Raw genomic sequence first — 21,159 nt, 5'->3', positions numbered from 1 at the left:
ACGTTTCACAGTCAGACTTTGGTTTCTTTGTTTTTGAATGTTTCTAATCTACTCTTCCTACAGAAATCAAATTTAAAGTATATTATACAACATTTATTTTTTTAAACCATAGGGAAATAAGGAACAGCTCAGAGTCAGTTTTGTGCAGCAGTGTAAAGACAAGTTTTGGAGTATCTCTAATACTTGCTATGTGACTGTAAGCAAAGAATATAACATCTTTGAAACTTAGTTTCCTAAACTGTAAAATAGAATAATATCTAGTATGTATTAAGTATGTATGATTAGTATGAAGATTGAAAACAATAATGTATGGCTGTGCTAAACACTGTGAATAATGGAGAATAAACAAAAGCAATTTCTAATTTTCCTCTTCCTTTCCCTTCTTCTTCTTCCTTCTCTCTTTCTTATTGTTCTGATGAGCGGAATGAATGTTGAACTGTAGCACTGATATCCCAGACCATGTACTGACATCAGTTATGCCACTTATTAACTGAGAGACCTTAAAGAAACAGTTCAACCTAATCTTGAAATGCCTCAAGGTCCTCATTTGTAAAAGGAGACTAGTGTTATTTGCTTTGCCTTTTTAATAGAAACATGGTGAATATTAACTTAGATTAACTGTTGTGACTCAACAAAAATAATTTCCAGCAAACAAGAGCAACAAATTGGAGATGTATCTTTAAATATTCATTTGCACATGAGAAAGGAAAGATATCACAGAATTAAGGCAATTTATTTAAGCTTTGTCCCCCATAAGACACCTAGAATAAAAAACAATCTCCACTTTCTTCCCTCTAGAAATCCTTAACTTTGGCTGTAGTTAGACTGGTAAATAAATGAATAAATATAAATATATATTTATATTCATATATATTAATACTTTACACATTATATATTATATGTTTAATATATATAGTAACAATTATATATTATATTCAAATTTATAATACACAAAACATATTTTTTATTAATCTAACTACAGCTAATATATATATTGGCTATAGTTATACATATATGTATATATATATGTATATGAAGCTCAAACTCCTTTCTTTATAGTCCTTTGCTTTTTAATTTGAAAAAAATCTATATATAAATACTATGTATGCTAGTTTACTAATGTAAAAATTTACTAATGTAAAAGTTGATTATATAAGTTGTGTAAAGAACAGAAATGGCAAACAACAGAAGTTTTTCTCAAAAGTATTAGAAATAAAGGCAAACATGACATTAAAAAGTTCTGATCACAACTGAGAGTTGTCTCTTTCATTTATTACCTCTCTAAGTCTTGGTTTCTTCATCTGTAATATGAGGGACTGGACCATTGAAAACCCATTCTATCTTTATAATGTCAGGAGCCTCTGATTTAAAATCCAGGTTGTGGTTTGTTCCAGAATAGAATATCCCTTTTCATAGATAGATAGATAGATAGATAGATAGATAGATAGATAAAATGCTACATACTTTACCAAGAGTAACTTCAATGTTTGCCAATAAAACACTGTAATCATCAAATTCTTACTTCTCCTTAAAAGGACCAACATATATATCAATCCTCACTCATTATGACAAACCTGGAAATGTATATTTACAGACCTGCCCCAGGCACTGAAATTAGTCAATAACATTTATAAAGCACCCATTATCTATGAGCTGAATTATAGCATGTGGTAAATTACAATAAAGTAGAATAGAGAAGTCCTATTCTTAAACAATAACAAAATCCATAAAAATATGAACACCAGAAAGGTCAAAAGGTTGTAACTTCATAGAAAGTAACATATATACTGATTCAGTAGAACTGAACTAGTTGCAATACTAATGAAGTGCCATGCACACACATATTTTCTTTCTCCTTTCTAGGTCTTTGTGCATGCCGGGAAAATGTACTCCAGGACATTTTTTTTTTTTTAACATACCTGGTGAGTTTTGTACATGCCTAGAAAACTTCTTCACCTCCCTTTTGCTGAATTCATATGCAGAAATTCTTCTTGAATTCAGTCTGAGTTGAGGTCTTTTCGTTGTGCTCCCAGATGCCCGTTAACAATTCTAAACTTTTCCTTTCACCATGGCTCTTATCACATTATACTATACGTAGAGTAGGCCCCCTTAACCTCAGGGGAATACATTCCAAGATCCTTAGTGGATGCTTGAACCACATACAGTACCAAACCCAAATGATATCAATCAGAACACATTTGTGTTCATGTCTTCCACCCACAAATTGAATGCCTTTTACATCTTAACTAAGCAATTATCACACACCATGGCTGTAACTTTTGCAGTCTGAGGTGTGACAGCTACACTAGCACAGATTTCTCTTTCCTTCTTCACAATTTTACAAATAGAAGATATGTTCTTACAGTAGATCTTGGAAAGCTCAACATAATTTTCTTTTCTTTCCTTATTAACTCAAAACTTTCATCTTTTCACTTAAAGAAAGCACTTTACAGCTTCTCTCTGGCATATCTGAATTGCCGGCATCATGACTCTTGCATTTTGGGACCATTATTAAGTAACATTAGAGATGAAAACACGCACCAAAATACCATGAAAGTCCTTCTGTTAACTGAGATGGATCCTAAGTGACTAATAGGCATCTACAGTGTGAATAAACTGGATAGACGGATGATTCACATCCTGGGCAGGACAGAATGAGATCTCATCATGCCACTCAGAATGATGCACAATTTTACACTTATTTATTGTTTCTAAAATTTTCCATTCAATATTCTTGGACCACGATGATCACTGAGAACAAATTGTGGAAAGCCAAAGTATAGATTAGGGAAAACTACTGTATTTCTTAATTATTTCTCAGACTGGGCACAGGAGCTCACGCCTGTAATCCCAGCACTTTGGGAGGCTGAGGTGAGTGGACGCTTAAGCCCAAGAGTTCAAGACCACCCTGGTCAACATAGCAAAATCCTGTCTGAACAAACAATACAAAAATTAGCTGGGCATGATGTACAGCTACTCAAAAATTAGCTGTGCCTGTAGTACAGCTACTCAAGAGACTGAGGTGAAAGGATTGCTGGAGTCCAGAAGTTTCAGGCTGCAATGAGCTATGATCATACCACTGCATTCTAGCCTGAGTGACAGACTGAGAACCTGTCACTCTCTCTCGTACTTCTCTCTCTCATATGTGTATATATATGTATATAGTCATGTATATGTATATATACATATATATACATATCTTTCATATATGTGAGAGATATATTATACGTGTGTGTGTGTGTGTGTATGTGTGTGTGTGTGTGTGTATTTCTCTCCTTGCAATCTGTTATGCCAAAGACACTTTAAGTATTCATCATGTTCATGGCACCTAGCCCAGTTCCTAGCACACATTGAGCCTTCAATGAATTTTATGAAAATGAATAAAATTACCATCATCAGAAAGGGTAAATAAAAGAGACTCAAAGAAAAGAAAGACACAGAGTAGCAAAGATGATAGAAAATTTTCAGGAGGGAAAAGTAACAAATTAAAGCTTAAAAGTGAAAAGTGATGAGGGAAAGTAGGGAGTTTTACCTGCAAGAGCAAAACATTAAGAGTTAGAAGGACATAAGAAATGATGGTAATTATGAGAATTTCCAAAATAAAAGTCAAAACCAGGATAAGAAATGAAAGAGAATACAAAGTTAGTACCCAATCGTCATGTACTGAATAATGATGTTTCAATCAATGGTGGACTGCATAAACAAAGGTGGTCCCAAAAGATTATAATGAAGTCAAAAATTTCCTATCACCTAGGGATGCTGTGGCTGTCATAATGTCGTGGCTGTCATAACATCATAGCTGTCAAAATGTCTTGCATAAGACATTCCTCACATGTTTTGTGTTGATACTGATATAAAAATAGCTACTAAGCTGCCACTCATGTAAAAGTATAGTACAAGCCCGGCACAGTGACTCATGCCTGTAATCCTAGCACTTTGGGAGGCCATGGCAGGTGGATCACCTGAGGTTCAAGATCAGCCTGGGCAACCTGGTGAAATGCCATCTCTACTAAAACTACTAAAAACTACAAAAATTAGCTAGGTGTGGTGGCGGGAGCCTGTAGTCCCAGCTACTTGGGAGGCTGAGGCAGGAGAATCGCTTGAACCTGGGAGGCAGAGGTTGCAGCGAGTGAGCTGAGATCATGCCACTACACTTCAGCCTGGGCAACAAGGGGAAACTCCGTCTCAAAAAAAAAAAAAAAAAAAAAAAAAGCATAGCAAATACAATTATGTACAGTACACAATATTTGATAATAAAAACAATGATACTGTGTTATGTATTTAGTATACTATACCTTTATTGTTATTTTATTCTTTTAAAGTTTTTTGTCATTTTTATTTTTAAAACATGTTATTCTTAATTATTATGGATACACAATGGTTCTACCTATATACGTGGTAAAAGTGATATTTTGGCACAAGAAAATAATGTGTAATGATATTAGCATAATTGGGGTATCATTCACATCTAGTATTTATAATTTTTGTGTTAAAATCATTACAATTCCACTCTTAATGATTTTGAAATGTACAATCAAGTATTAACTACAGTCACCCTATTGTGCTACCAAACACTAGATCTTATTCCTTCTATCTAACTGTAGTTTTGTACCCATTAACCATCCCATTTATCCCTTTCTCTCTACTACCTTTCGCATCCTCTAGTAATCTTCATTCTATTCTCTATCTCCACAAGTTCAAATTATTTTTTGTATGTCTCACATGAGTGAGAACATGCAATATTTATCTTTCTGTGCCTGGTTCATTTCATTTAACATCATGGCCTCCAGTTCCATTCATGTAGCTGCAAAAGATATGATTTCATTCGCTTTTATGGTTGAATAATACTCTATTATGTATAAGTTCTATATTTCATTTATTCATTCATCCATTGATGGACACTTAGATTGATTCCATATCTTGGCTATTGTGAATAGTGCAGCAATAAACACAAAAGTTCAAATAAATCTTTGACATTGATTTCCTTTCTTTTGGATATACACCCAGCAGTGATATAGCTGGACCATATGGTAGTTCTATTTTTGCTTTTTTTGAGGAACTTCCATACTGTTTTCCACAGTGTCTATAATAATTTACATTCCCAATAATAGTTTATGGGGGTTACCCATTCTCCGCATCCACACCAGCATTCATTATTGCCAATCTCTTTGATAATTGCCATTTTAACTGGGTTGAGAGGTTACATCATTGTAGATTTGATTTGCATTTCTCTGATGATTAGTGATGATGAGCATTTTTTCATACACCTGTTGGCTATTTTTATATCTTCTTTTGCAAAATGTCTATTCAGATTTTTGGCCCATTTTTAAAACAGATTATTTTGTATTGCTATTCAGTTTTTACGGCTCTTTATATATTTTGATTATTAATCTTCAGATGAATAGCTTCCAAATATTTTCTCTCATTCTGTAGGTTGTGTCTTCATTTTGTAGATTGTTTCCTTTGCTCTGCAGAAGGTTTTTAATTTGATGTGATCCCATTTGTCTATTTTTGCTTTGGTTGCCTCTGCTTTTGAGGTTTTACTCAAGAAACCTTGCCCAGACCCATTTCCTAGAGCATTTTCCAAAATTTTCTTTTTGCATTTTCATGGTTTAAGATCTTAGGTGTAAGTCTCTCTCTCTTTTTTTTTTTTTTTTTTTTTTTTTTTTTTTTGGCGGGGGGACAGAGTCTCACTCTGTGGCCAGGCTGGAGCACAGTGGCGTGATCTCGGCTCACTGCAGCCTTGTAAGGATTTTCCTGCCTCAGCCTCCCGAGTAGCTGGGACTACAGGCACCCGCCACCATGCCCAGCTATTTTTTTTTTTTTTTTTTTTTTTTTTTTTTGGTACAGACTGGTTTCACCATGTTGGCCAGGGTGGTCTCGATTTCCTGACTTCGTGATCTACCCACCTTGGCCTCCCAAAGTGCTGGGATTACAGGCATGAGCCACTGCGCCCTGCCAGATGTAAGTCTTTAATCAATTTTGATTTGATTTTTGAACATGATGAGAGATAAGTATAGTTTAATTTTTATGCATATTGATATCCAGTTTCTCCAGCACCATTCATTGGAGACTGTCTTTTCCCCAATTTACATTCTTGGCACCTTTGTCAAAAATCAGTTCGTGGTATATGTATGGATTTATCCCTGGGTTTTGTTTATTCTGTTCCACTGTCTATGCATCCATTTTTATGCCAGTTTCATGCTGTTACTGTACCCTTATAGTATTATTTGAAGTAAGGTAATGTTATGACTCCAGCTTTGTTCCTTCTGATCAGGATAGCTTTGGCTATTCTCAGTCTTCTGTAGTTCTGTATAAATTTTAGGATTGGTTTTTCCATTTCTCTGAAGGATTTCGTTGGTGTTTTCATGCAGATTGCATTGAATCTGTAGATTACTTTGGGTAGTATAGACATTTTAACCATGTTGATTCTTCCAATCTATAAATATGGAATTCCTTTCCATGTTTTTGTGTCCTCTTCAATTTATCTCATCAATATTTTATGGTTTTTAATAGAGATATTTCACTTCTTAAGTTTATTCCGAGGTATTTAATTTTACCTATAGCTATGGTAAATGGGATTACTTTTTTGGTTTATTTTTAGATAGTTCTTTGCTGACATAGAAATGCCACTGAATTTGTATGTTAACTTTGTGTCCTTCAACTTTACTAAATTTGTTTATCAATTCCAATTGTTTTTTTGGTGGAGTATTTAGGTTTTTCTAAATATACGGTTATAACATCTGCAAGGAAGGATATTTTTAATTATTTTCCTATTTGGATGCCCTTTATTTCTCTTGTCTAATCGTTCTGGCAAAGACTTCCACTACTAAGTGAAATAAAAGTGGTGAAAGTGGGCATCATTCTCTTGTTCTGGATCTTAGAAAAAAGGCTTTCAGTTTTTCCCATTTGGCATAATACTAGCTGTGGTTCTGTTTTGAAAGGTAGTTATCATGTTGAGATTTGTTCCTTCTATACCCAGGTTATTTTTAAGAATTTTTATCATGAAGGTATGTTGAATTTTACCAAGTACTTTTTTGGCATCTATCAAAATGATCATATAGATTTTCTCCTTCATTCTCTTAAAGTAATGTATCACAATGATTGATTTGCATACATTGAACCATCCTTGCATCCCTGGGATGAATCCCACTTGTTCTTGATATGTGATTTTTTTAATGTGTTCTTGAATTCAGTTTCCTAATATTTCATTGAGGATTTTGGAATCTATGATCATCAGAAATAGTAGCATGTAGTTACATTTTTTGTTTTTTCTTTGCCTGGTTTCGGTATCAGGATAATACTGGCCTTGTAGAAAGAGTATGAAATTATTCCCTCCTCCTAAGTTTTTTAAAATAGTTTGAGTAGGACTGGTATTAGTTCTACTTTAAGTGTTTAATAGAATTCTCCAGTGAAGCCATCAGCTCCTCAGATTTTCCTTGATAGGAGGCTTTTTATTACAGATTTGGTCCCATTATTTATTATTGGTCTGTTCCAGATATAAATTTATTCATGGTTCAATCCTGGTTAGTTGGACGTGTCTAGGAATTTATCCATTTCTTCTAGGTGTTCCAATTTATTGGCATATAGCTGCTCATAGTATAGTTGCTCCAAACAATCTTTTGAATTTCTTAGCTATCAGTTGTCATGTCTCCTTTTCAGCTCTGATTTTATTTATTTGGGTCGTCTCTCTGTTTTTTTTTTTTTTTTTTTTTTTTTGGTCTGGCTGAAGTTTTTTTCACTTTTGGTTTTCTTTCCCCAAAAACCCTTGTGCTTCCTTGCTTTTATATTGTCTTTGTTTCAATCCCATTTACTTCTGCTCAGATATTTATTATTTCTTTTCTTCTTCTAACACTGAGTTTGGTTGCACTTGCATTTCTCCTTCTTTAAGATGAATCATTAGGTTGTTTATTGGAAGCTGTACTTTTGATGAAGGCATTTATTGCTCTAAGTTTCCCTCTCTTACTACAGCTTTTGCAGTGTCATATTGGTTTTGGTATGTCATGTGTCCATTTTCATTTGCTTCTAGAATTGAAAAAACTTCCTTCTTAACTTCTCTAATGATCCAGTGGTCATTCAGGAGCATAATGTTTAATTTTTATGTGTTTGTAGAGTTTACAAAGTTCTCTGGTTACAAATTTCTAGTTTAATTCCACTGTAATCAGAAAAGATACTTGATATAATTTCAGTTTAAAAAAAATTAAGACATGTTTAGTAGACTAATGTATGGTCTATCACTGAGAATGTTCCATGTGTTTAGGAGAAGAATGTGCATTCTGCATTTTTGGATGAAATATTATGTAAATGTCTATTAGGTCCACTTGATCTATAAATTAGGTTCCATGTTTATTTGTTGATTTCTTATCTGGATGATATGTCCAATGTTGAAAATGGTGTGTTGAAGTCCTCAGCTATTATTGTATTGGGGCCCCTATCTTTAGCTCCAATAATGTTTGCTTTACGCATCTGGGTGCTCTAGCATTCAGAGCATGAATATTTACAATTGTTTAATCCTCCTGCTTAATTTACCTATTTATCATTATACAATATCTTCTTTGTCTCTTCTTACAGTTTTTGTCTTGAAATCTATTTTATCTAACAAATATAGTCCTCTTTTTGTTCTCTGTTTGCATTGAATATATTTTCTATCCCTTCATTTTCAGTCTATCTGTGTCTTTATATGTGAGGTGAGTTTCTTGTTGGTAGCATTTAACTGGATCTCGTTTTTGTTTTTAATCTGAAAGGATATTTAATCTAAAAGCAGAAAAAGAGGCAAGTAACATATAAAGGAGCTCTGATATGTCTGGCAGCAGACATCCCAGTGGAAATGTTACAGGATAGGCTAGAGTAGGATGAAATATTCCAAGTGCTGAAGGAAAAAAAATACTTCCAACCTAGAATATTATATCCAGCACAATTACCCTTCAAACGTGAGGGAGAAATACTTTCCCAGCAAACAAAAGCTGAGGTATTTTGTAAACACCAGGCCTGTGGTACAAAAAATGCTAAGGAAATTCTTCACTCTGAAAGAAATTTATGTTAGCAATCAACAATAAATTATCTGAAGGTATAAAAACTCACCGGTAAAGGTAAGTGACAGAGAAATACAAAATACTGTAATGCTTTAAATGTTGTGTGTAAAATACTTATGTCTTTAGTAGGAAGATTAAAAGACAAACCAATAAAAAATAATAGGTACAACAATTTTTAAGAAATAGACAATACAGCAGGACAAGATGTGGAGGTAGGAGGCAATGATAATGATGATCCTAACCTTGTGTAGGCCTAGGCTAATGTGTGTGTTTGCATCTTTTTTTTTCTTATTTATTTATTTATTTATTTATTTATTTATTTAAGTCAGAATCTCACTCTGTCACCCAGGCTGGAGTGCAGTGGCGCGATCTCGGCTCATTGCGACCTCCGCCTCCCAGATTCAAGCAATTCTCCTGCCTTAGCCTCCTGAGTGGCTGGGATTACAGACACCCGCCACCATGTCCAGCTAATTTTTGTACTTTTAGTAGAGACAGGGTTTCACCATGTTGGCAGGACTGGTCTCAAACTCCTGTATCTTGTGATCTGCCCTCCTCGGCCTCCCAAAGTGCTGGGCCTACAGGTGTGAGCCACCACCCCCGACACATTTTCATTTTTAACAAAAAAATTGAAAATTTTAAGAAAGTATTAAAAATAGAAAAAAGTATATAGAATAGGAATATACAAAGAGAAAATGTTTTTGTACAGCTGTACAATGTGTTTTAAGCTGAATGTTATTACAAAATAATAAGAAAATAATAAAAAGTATGTAAAGTGTAAAAGAGTCAATTAAGATTAACTTATTGTCGATGAAAGAAAAATATGTTTTATAAATGTAGGCTTAAGTTTACAGTGTTTATAAAGTCCATAGTAGTGTACAGTAACATCCTAGTTCTTTGTATTCACTCACCACACACTTACTGACTCACTCGGAGCAACTTCCAACTCTGCAAGATCCATTCATGGTAAGGTCCTATACAAATGTACCATTTCTAATCTTTTATGTCATATTTTTCCATACCTTTTCCATGTTTAGATGTGTTGAAATATACAAATACTTACCATTGTGTTCTAATTGCTTGCAGTATTCAGTATAGTAACATGCTCTATGGGTTTATAGCCTAGGAGCAACAGGCTATACCATATAGACTACATGTTCAATAAGCTATACTGTATAACTTAGGATTGTAGTAAGCTATAACCTCTAGATTTTTATACACTATAATGTTTGCTCTATGAAGTACACTCTATGATGTTCACACAACAACAAAATCACTTAAGATATGTTTCTCAGAATGTATCCCCATTGTTAAGTGACGCATGACTGTAGTTTAAAACACACACACACACACACACAACAAAAACATAAAGCATTGGTGAACTTCACTGAAAAGCTGTGAAAATGAAACTGACATAATTATAAAAGTTATCATGAAGATTTTCAGAAACTTGAAAGGCTCACAGTGAATGAGTCCTCTATATGCATTTTGAACCATTTCTGTAAAAATTACTGAGTGCATTTTTAAGAAACTTATATGACACAATAGTAAACATTATATTCAACTACATCACCTATTCATGTTTCCAAAAATCCCACTCCTAAGTGATTTCAAAAAGAAAGTGGGCAAAAGAGAATATTTCAAATACTATCATTTATCATTCAGTTGGAGAATATCACTTATAAACTACTCAAGGGAAAGAAACTAATTTTGCAGGTTCAACTTATAAGGTCAGTTACTGAAGTAATTATTATTATTATTTAGTTCTGATTTGCAAAGGAAGACATTTGTGAAAATTTGAAGAAAATTATAAAGTGGTTTTCAAAGCATGAATGTTGGCATTACATGTCGTAAAACATGGAAACTTTGGTATATAAAATGTTACAAATGCATTGAATTACACAACCTTGGTACTTAATTGTTTTTAACAAATAGCATATCACAGGGAGAGCAAAATAACTTGATTGAAACGATAGATTTTAACCATGGATATCATGTAGAGAAAATAAAAGGAGAGCAAAGAAGTAAAAAAAAAAAAAAAGTAAGAGAAGAGAGTTAGAATACTTAGATACATAATCCTTCAAGACATTATTAGAGCAAAGATCAAAAATATGTGCTCTACAGAGATGTAGTATGGATCTAGTATGTCAAAAATCCAAAGAGTTGAAGAGAAATTCTATGCTCAGCTACCTGAGTGGGTCTTTGAAAATATAGTTCCAAGAAATAGATAGATGTGCTTTTTTTTTTTTCCAAATACATACTCTGATTGGCATTTATTGCATGCATTTTAGAGTAAAGCTAACCTAGTTCCCATCTAGTTATACTCCAGTTGTTTAAACTGTTTCAGTCTGTTTCATCATCTATAAAATGGTGCTAACTAATAGTTTTTGAAAGAATCAAATGAGATAATATTTAAAGTTCAACATAGTGTCAGGCAAGTAATAAGATGGTTTAGTCTCTCACTATCTCACTATCACTCCAACAAAATTTCCCAATCCTGGCCAGCCATCTAAAATCAGACAAACATGTTCAACTGCTGGGAACTAATGGCACACAAAATTTTCTGAGTTTAGCCTATTTTTAAAAAGTTTATTTCTTGATTAAAATAAAGTCGTCAATAGGATAAGAGTGATAAAGTTTGCAACATGATATTATGAGTTATACGGCACTAGAACCAGGCATTTTATAATATCATTTTATAGAGCAAATATTCTTCTTTAAATTTGGAACTTTTGTTGGTTGTTTGTAGCTAAGAAGTACCAGGTTGGGGATTTTTGATCATGCATGTTTAATACTTGTGAATGCTCCAAGAAATAAGATATACAGGTAAACTAGGAAAGTAGAGGAAGGCATATACAATATAAGAAAAATGGATAGAGACAAATTAAACAAGATTATTTTGTGCTTAGGTATATTGACCCAACATATTGCATCTTCTCTCTTCTGGATCTCAGTGACACCATTAACCCAGATGCTGTAGACAGAAATTTAGAATTTATCTTTGTTTCCACCATCACATTTTCCACAGAGTCACTAGGTTTGATAAATTCTGTGTCCTAACTATCATTGAACTCTACTGCCTAAACTTTCCATTTCCTCTAGGTAAGGTCATTGTCATCTCTTGCCTGGAAAACAATTCCCTAAACACAATCTTTCTTCTCTCTAATCGATGCTCTCTATATCTGCTATAGTGATCTTCCTAAAACATAGCAATCATGCCAGTTCCATGCTCACATATGTTCATTGGCCCCACAGCCTACCCAATAATGTCAACATGTTATCAGCAAAATTTTTTATCCTGCTGACTCCTAACCCTTCATTAACATTTAGCTCATTTAACTCCTCTGTAAAGGCTTCTCTGATGTCCCCAAGCATACTTAATATTAGAAATCTAAGAATATATCATATATACATAATTATATTTACTTTTCTATAGATGTGATTGTTTTCAAAAGTCAAAAAACATTAAGGCCTACTCAGAGCTTTACATTGGGATTGACTTGTGGATAAAAGTATCCTTTAGATACTACTAACTAAACTTTTAATTCTCTATTAGTTTTTTTATGATGCTGCATACAAAACTTTAAGAAAGTTGATATTGTTGGAGAACAAGGAAAATAACTCTTTCAGAGACATAGAGTGATGTCAGCAAGAGGCTAACTAGACTTATTTGGCTCTCAGCCTCTGACAAAAAGGAAACAATACAATAAATAAATAACTACAACTATTGTTTGACTGCAGTGACTGAGGAAGTATGTTACAAAGCACCATGGAAATGACAAAATCCCTCTGGACCACAGAAACCTAGTATAGCAACATAGAGAGGAGAGCAAAGCATTCTGCCTTGACCACACTATCTCTCCTGCGGGATCAGATTAGAGTCAAGGGGGCTTATTCTTGTAGCAAAAAGGTAAGCTAGAGATCCTTGGTGGTCCCCACCACTGCTGCAGATGTGAGTGGCATATTTTATTGTTACAGGAGGGTCCTCCAGTCCTCACAGGCCCCAAGTCCACTATGGACAGTTGTTGGGAGTCCATATGGCTACATTGCTCCAGAACAGAAACCCCCATGCTACGCTCTACCCTGGCAACCTAAGCTGATACATCATGGTGCCATCTTGAAACTAGATTCACAAGTGCAACGTACCCTGCCCTGGGGGCCAACGGCCACCAACCTCGTGCATTCCTAAGATCCTGCTACTTAGTTCCACTAAGTTAACATGCATGCCTGCAGTAGCAATTCCCCTACCTCCTGCAACCTAGGAAGGAATGACCAAGACCCTGATGGCTGAAACCATGAGGCACCCTATCCCCCAGAAAAGCAGGTGGATCTACACAACAGGGAAGTCTCACCCAGAAAACTAGCCCACATGTGCCCACCCCTGGCCCAACAACCTGCTTAGAGGTGGCCTTGCCCCATCAAAATGAGCTCCCACTTAACTGCTTGACCTGAACACACCCAGCCCTGGCCTGAAAACCTGCATGGAGGTGGTCTTGCTTCATTGGAGAGAATGTAAAGTTGTCAAGCTTCACATGCACCTGTCCTCAGCATGACAGTCACCAGGGGAAATGGCCTTGCCCCACCAGAGAGAACCCCAGATAGCCAGCCAGGAGGTGCCCTGCCTTCCCTAGGAAAAAACCTCCCTCAGCTGCCTAACTCTCATGTGCCCATCCTTGTCCTGACAGCAGGACTGAAGGTGGCCCCACTCTACTGGAGACAGCCAGGGCAGCCACTCAGCCCATCCTGGCAGGAGAGCCAGCCCAGAGATGGCCCACTTGAACACAGGAAATCCTGCACAACTGCCAGACTCTCATGTGCCTGCCAATGACAAAATAGCCAGCTTGGACGTGGTCCATCTCACTGAAGAGAGTCCTGCACAGCCATTCAGTCAGTCCTTGGCCCAGTGCTTAGGTATATTAACCCAGTGCTTAGGTATATTGACCCAACATATTGTATCGTCTGTCTTCTGGATCTCAGTGATACCATTAACCCAGTTGCTGTAAACAGTAACTTAGAACTCGTCTTTGTTTACACCATCACATTTTCCAAAGAGTCACTAGCCTGGAGGCAGCCCCACTCCCCCTGGCCTGGAGGCAGCCCCACTTCCCCACCTACAGAAAGAGCTTTCTGCCTGACAGCCAGCATAGGGGAGGCTTCATACCCTGGAGAGTCTGACATACAAAAAACCCTGAAGACTGCACCAAAAAAAAAAAAAAAAAAAAAAAAACCTATTAGAATAAACAAGTTCATTAAAATTGCAGGATACAAAATCAACACAAAAAATCAATAGCATTTCTGTATGCCAATAACAAACTATCTAAAAAAGAAATCAAGAAAATAAACTTAAGGAAATAAAAGATCTCTCCACTGAAAATTATAAAACATTTATTAAATAAATTGAAGAAAACACAAATGAGTGAAGACATATTCGATGTTTATGGACTGGAAGAATTAATATTGTTATAATGCCAATTGCAGCCAAAGAGATCACAGAATTAATGCAATTCCCATCAAAATACCGATGACATTTCACAGAGATAGAAAAATAAATAAATAAATAAAAATGGAACCACAAAGACCTCAAATAGCCAAAGAAATGCTGAACAAATAAAGAACAAAGCTGGAGGTATCACACTCATTACCTCACTTCAAAATATACTACAAGGCTATAGTAACCTAAACATAATGACACTAGCATAAAAATGAAATACATAAACCAATGAAACGAATGGAAGTCCCTGAAATAAATTCACCTACCTATAGCCAACTGATTTTCAACACAGGTACCAATAGTGCAAATTGGGGAAAACCCAGTCTCTTCAATAAATTGTGCTGAGAATATGACTAAAACCCTTCTTCCCACCATATACAAAAATCAACTAAAAATAGTTTAAATACATACATGTAAGATCTGAAACTATGAAACTACTAGAAGAAAACATAGGTGAATGCTTTACAACATTGAGAACGGCGAAGGTTTTTAAAATAAGACCTCAAAAGCTCTGCAACAAATGCAAAAATAGACAAACTGAATTACATCAAACTGAAAAGCTTTTGCATAGCAAAGGAAACAAGAGTGAAGAGACAACCTGCAGAATTTGAGAAAATATTAGCAAACTTTACATCTGACATATTGTTAATATCCATAACATATAAAGACTTTAAACAAGTCAACAACAAGAAAATAACCCGGTTTTTAAAATCAGCAAAAGACCTTATCGCTTTTCAAAAGAAGACATACAAATGTCCAAAGGTAAATGAATAAAAAGCTCAACATCACTATTCATCAGGGAAATGTTAATCAGAATCTCAACAAGATACCACCTGACTCTAGCTAGAATGGCTATTACCAAAAGACAAACAAAAGTGTTGGACAGGATATGGAGAAAAGGGAATGCTTACATATTTTTGTTGGGATTATAGTTTAATAGAGCACTATGAAAAACATTATAGAGGTTCCTCATTAAATTAACAATAGAACTACCATAAGTTCTTGCAACCTCATTACTGGGTATATATCCAAAGAGAGTGAAATTAGTATGTTGAAAATATATCTTAACTCCCATGTTTACTGCAGCTCTATTCACAATAGCCAAGACATGGAATCAACTCACATGTCAAACAAAGGATGAATATTTAAAGAAAATATGGTATATATAATCAGTGGAATACTATTTAGCCATAAAAAAGATGAGACACAAAAAGACAAATACTCCATGATCTCACTATTACGTGGAATCTTAAAAAAAAGTTGCTATAATGGAAGCAGGGAGTAGAACACTGGTTAACAGAGACTAGGGAAGGGAGGGGAAGATGGGAAGAGATTGGTCAAATGGTACAAGATGACTATTAGGAGAAATAAGTTCTGATGCTCTATTGTACAGTAGGGTGATGATGATTAACAATAAGGTATAATGTATTACAAAATAGCTCAAAGAGAGGCTTTTGAATGCTCTTATTATACAGAAATGATAAATTCATGAAGTGATAGATATGCTAAATACCCTGATTTGATTATCATATGTATCAATAAATCAAATTGAACCTCATAAATATGATAAATTATGATTTGTCAATTAAAATTTAAAAAATTATAAAGAAAGAAACTCAGTAGTAAAGAGTATCCATTAACAAGGAAACAAGATAAGCCATAATTGATGGCAAGGAAAATATTGTAATTTCAATGATCTTTCCACTGCAGTTTTATTAAGTAAATAAGCCAAGGAGCTATATGAATTATTTGTTAAGACACACACACACACACACAGACAGAAACAGGTGTGTAGGTAAGTTTACATAATTAAGGTATAAATGATTCATATAATAATAACAGACATATAGAGGTGCCAAGTTGGAAGTCAAGTAGAAGTGAAACTAGTGAAACTACAAAGCATTGTAATTATCTGCTGTGAATAACACTATTCCAAATTCTGAAAGAAGTATGTAACAAGATCATTATGACAAGCTTGTAATTGGAGTGTACATTGACATATGTTTTTATGAGGATCCCATGAAATCTTAAATGCCATAATATTTTAACGTAATATCTCAGTTCCTTTCATGTAAGTCCACTGTAAGTTCCAGTAGCACAAAAGTACTTTTCAGACTCGAAAAGTCATATTCTCATACTGTCTCCCAAAAAGAGTGGGACGTGATAGCCATGTAAGCATCATCTGAAGCAAAACATTAAAAAGTTTAAATGTGGCCAGGTGCAGTGGCTCACACCTAAAATCTCAGCACTTTGGGAGGCTGAGGTGAGTGGATCACCTGAGGTCAGGAGCTCGAGACCAGCCTGACCAACACGAAGAAACCCTGTCTCCAAAAATACAAAATTAGCCGGGCGCGGTGGCGCATGCCTGTAATCCCAGCTACTCGGGAAGCTGAGGCAGGAGAATTGCTTGAACCCAACAGGCAGAGTTTGTGGTGAGCTGAGATCGCACCATTACACTCCAGCCTGGGCAAGAAAAGTGAAACTCCATCTCAAAAAAAAAAGTTTGAATATACATTTAACATGATCATGGAAATATAAAATGAAGAGCAATTAAAAGCTTCCCACACATTCACACACATACACAGATATATGACTAATAACATAAAACGATTAACTGTTTAACAAATTCTGGCAAAAACCCCTCAAGAAGAATGCTAAGGAAGACATGAAAGGAGAGAAATATGCATGCTAATGGCCTGATGCAAGCATAGATTGATGAATTTACCATTTTCGGAATTTAACGAAACCTTAAAAATCTAGAGATAAAACCCTAGAACACGAAAGTTTAAGAAGAACACTAAGACAATAGGATGATTTCTCTTCATCATTTTTTAAAATGCAACGAAAATGTTCAAATGGTATAACTGGCATACAGAAAAAGTTATTTCCTCAAAACATCTTGAAATAAAATGATCAACCCTGAAAAGAGAAGTGTCCTTTCCAGCCACAGAGTGATCTAATATAGCTCTAATAATGTTTGCAAGTAGAACCGAGTCACTCGTGCTGAGAGGCAAAATCTTTTCCCAGTTTCAGCTTCTTCATGATAGCTTCGAAAAAGAAAAAAATTAATGCCAACTGTGATGCAGGAAGATGGCAAATACTAACTAAATGAAAACATTTAACAGCTGTTCATGGGATAACAGCTTTCTCTAACACCTATTGGGAGCCAAATGTACTAAGGTGAAGCTGAGGTAAAAGGTGAGGTTTCTTCTTATCTTCAGAAACATTCTATTCTTTTCACTTAATATCTTAAAATATTAACAAGACATGAACATGTCCAGAATAAACACAGTAACTCTCACAGTAACTTATAATTAACACTACCTGGTTTGGTTTCAATTCATGAAGTATGAAGAAAAGTAGGTTCCAACAATAACAAATTAACTGTAGGGAATCTGAGAAAAGGATAGTCTATCATTTTGTCTCATTAGGTTTTCTTCGATATTTTATTACTTTTTCTTTTTCTTTTTCTTTTTTCTCTTTCTTCCTTCTTTTATACTTCTTCTTCTTTTTTTTTTTTTTTTTTTTTTAATAAAGTCAAAGTGGCATAACATGCTTTCCTAAAAAATGAGTCCAGGAGAATGACTTTTGTTCAACCTCATAATGGGCCACTACATTCTACTGTGAATGTTTTCTTTCTGAAAGCTCCACTTCTATTTTCCTGCTGACTACCTGCCAGCTAGTATTGTTAAAGAAAAGATGAAGGATTAAAGTATCCAGCCTTCCCTCAAGCAGCTAGTTCTTAAAATAGACTTTTCTGTAAAGTCAGTGGCTGCTGTCTTTCCTATCTTGGCCAGATTTACAAAATGAGAAAATAAAGACAGAGAACAAATGAAGAAAGAGTGATAAACATCGCTTCTCTGGATCATTTTTCAAGATAATAGGCTGAATGGGGAGATACCTATGACATTTTAAAAAATCCCAGGATGACACTGAAAAATATGGTGTCTGACTCTCTTGGGCAATGAGGAGCTCACAACATGTGAACAACTTTAAGAAAAAGCACATCTAAAAATACAGACAAAAATGCCTGTGCTAAAGCTGACTTTAAATATTTATCCCATATATCCTTCAAATCTTTTTCTAAAATATTTTAGTCTTCCTACATTTTAAGGTATCAATTAATTTTTATTTCCTTAACATTTTAAAAACTATAGCGGGCAAACATGATCCTATCTCCTGACTCTTAGGGCACACATTTAAAGAACTTCCTAGTTGTTGGTGTTAGATATGCCAGATTCATAAGTGTTCAATAAATATTTGATAACAGAATAATGAAAAATATCGCAATTATATTTCCTATTTCTCCCAAAGCATTTGCAATAAAATTAAGAAAGGGCATAAGTGAGATTATTAATCTGAAGTATTTCTAGTATTCTTTCTTCCTTCTTCCACAGTCTTATATATTACCAGATTTCCAGTTTGAGAGAGCTGCTAATTTCTTTTGTTTTCCTAAAAACTAAGAAAACTCATGATTTACCCCTGAATTGGTAGTCAATCTAAAATTATAATATTTAAAGTTCACAGTAGTTAAAAGAAATTAACTGAGATTGAATTACTACTACTGGCCTCTAATGAAATTAAAAAGTTAAAATTTCATCAAAGATGAAATCAAGACCCTTGGAAGGCAAATTAAATTGAAAAATTTTAAGATCATTTTCTACTTTTTCGTTCAATGGTCATTTTATAACATCACAAATTCTGGACTTATTTGCTCTCATCTACTTTTGTTTTTCTGGACAATTTTTATAAAATATAAAGTGATGAGATATTCATTTCCTAGTTCATTACTGGGTCTAATCCACTGTTCCATCCTGCTAACTTCAGGTGGCTCATCTAGCCTCTGAAACATTTCAACATATTACTTTTGTCTTTTTAATAATCAAGTCAGTAGGGCTTTTCTACTAATTTCTACACACAAGTCTTCTAATGAAAATATACAAATTTTATAAATAGTAAATCCTTACCATCAAATTTAGCATATTAGAACTGATCACTTGAATTTCAAATTGTTAATGAACTTTATTGAGCAGTTAATTTCCAAATTAAGTTTGAAAATCTTATGTTATATAAAGAAACTTATATGTAGCAATGTAAGAAAACAATTTTTTAAAATGTTTACCATACTCTCTTTTACAGGTAATGGGAATAAAAAGGCATGCAATCTTATTCTTTATTGAGGTAACCCTTATTTCAATAGAAAAAAATAATAATAATTTTCAGTGCTTTGTTAGATGAGTTTTGATACATGTATCCACCCTTGTAACTACTACAACATTCAAGATATAGAACATTTCCATCACCCTAGAAAACTATCTTGTGCCCTTCTGCACTTAATTCTTTCCCCCACCCCAACTCTGGCCCCAAGTCAACACTGATATCCCTTCTGCCACATTCTGTGTTAGTTTTCTCTTTTCTGGAATTTTATATGAGTGGAATCATACCATATGTGCTCTTTTATCCCACAGTTTGTCAGAAATCTGAGAATGACTTAGCTGGGTAACTCTGGCTAGGAGTCTGTCATGAGGTTACAGTTAAGATATTGCCAGGATTGCAGTTATATGAAGGCTTGACAAGGGCTGAAGGATATGCTTCTAACATTAGCTGAGAGCTTCAGTCCTTGGTTGGCTGTTGATTGGAGACTTCTATTCTTAGTCACATAGACCTCTCCAATGAGCTGCTTCAGTGCCCTTTAAGACAGGCAAACACCTTCCTCCAGAGTGCACTATCAAAGAGAAGATGCAGGAGGAGTCCACAATGCCTTTTTTGACCTGATCTTCAAATCACATATTCATGTTACTGCATTAATATATTCATTAGAATGAGCCACCAAGTCCAGCTTACACTCAAGAAGAGTAAGGATGGATGAAGCTTCCTTTATTGAATTAAGGAGTATTTTTATAAACCGTGAAAATATTTTTAAACAACCACATAAGTGTTGGGCTACTATGAATAAAGCTCCTATGAACATTCATGCAAAAGAGTTTTGGGGTTTGTTTTTTGTTTTATTTTCCAAATATATATTTATATTTACTTTGGGTAGATACATAGGAGTGGAATTGTGGGATCATACAATGAAAGTATGTTTCTAATTATAATAAACTGTCAAACTCACGACCAAGGTGGTTGTACTATTTTAGAATTCCACCAGTAATTGATGAGAATTCCTATTGTTTGACATCCTTACTAACAGTTGGTATTGTCAATCTTTTCAATTTTATTCATTCTAATAGGTGCGTTAGTGTATCTCATAAGAGTTCTTCATATAGTAAAATACAAATCCTTTGTCAAATACAAATACTGTGTATATTTTCTCCTAGTCTACAGATTGCCTACTCAGTTTTTAATGGCATATTTTAAAAAGCAGAAGTTCTTGATCTTTTTTTCCCATAGACCATTGGCGGACAAGAGGTGTTTGGTTACATAAGTAAGTTCTTTAGTGGTGATTTGTGAGATTGCGGTGCACCCATCACCTGAGCAGTATATGCTGCACCCAATTTGTAGTATTTTATCCCTCACCCCCTTCCCATCCTCCTCCCCTGAGTCCCCGAAGTCCATTATATCATTCTTATGCCTTTGCATCTTTATAGCTTAGCTCCTACTTATAAGTGAGAACATACGATGTTGGGTTTTCCATTC

The 21,159-nt window shown here is 34.7% G+C and overlaps 1 protein-coding gene across 3 annotated transcripts in view; it reads right to left on the bottom strand.

Moving 5' to 3' along the window:
* Positions 1–21,159, bottom strand: part of NAALADL2 (N-acetylated alpha-linked acidic dipeptidase like 2) — a 1,467,871-nt gene that overhangs the window by 1,007,794 nt on the left and 438,918 nt on the right. The gene's annotated exons all lie outside the window — the stretch shown is intronic.

Source organism: Macaca fascicularis, chromosome 2, assembly GCF_037993035.2.
Source record: "Macaca fascicularis isolate 582-1 chromosome 2, T2T-MFA8v1.1".
Classification (NCBI taxonomy): Eukaryota; Metazoa; Chordata; class Mammalia; order Primates; family Cercopithecidae; genus Macaca; species Macaca fascicularis.
This window is presented reverse-complemented; position numbering and strand designations above follow the sequence as displayed.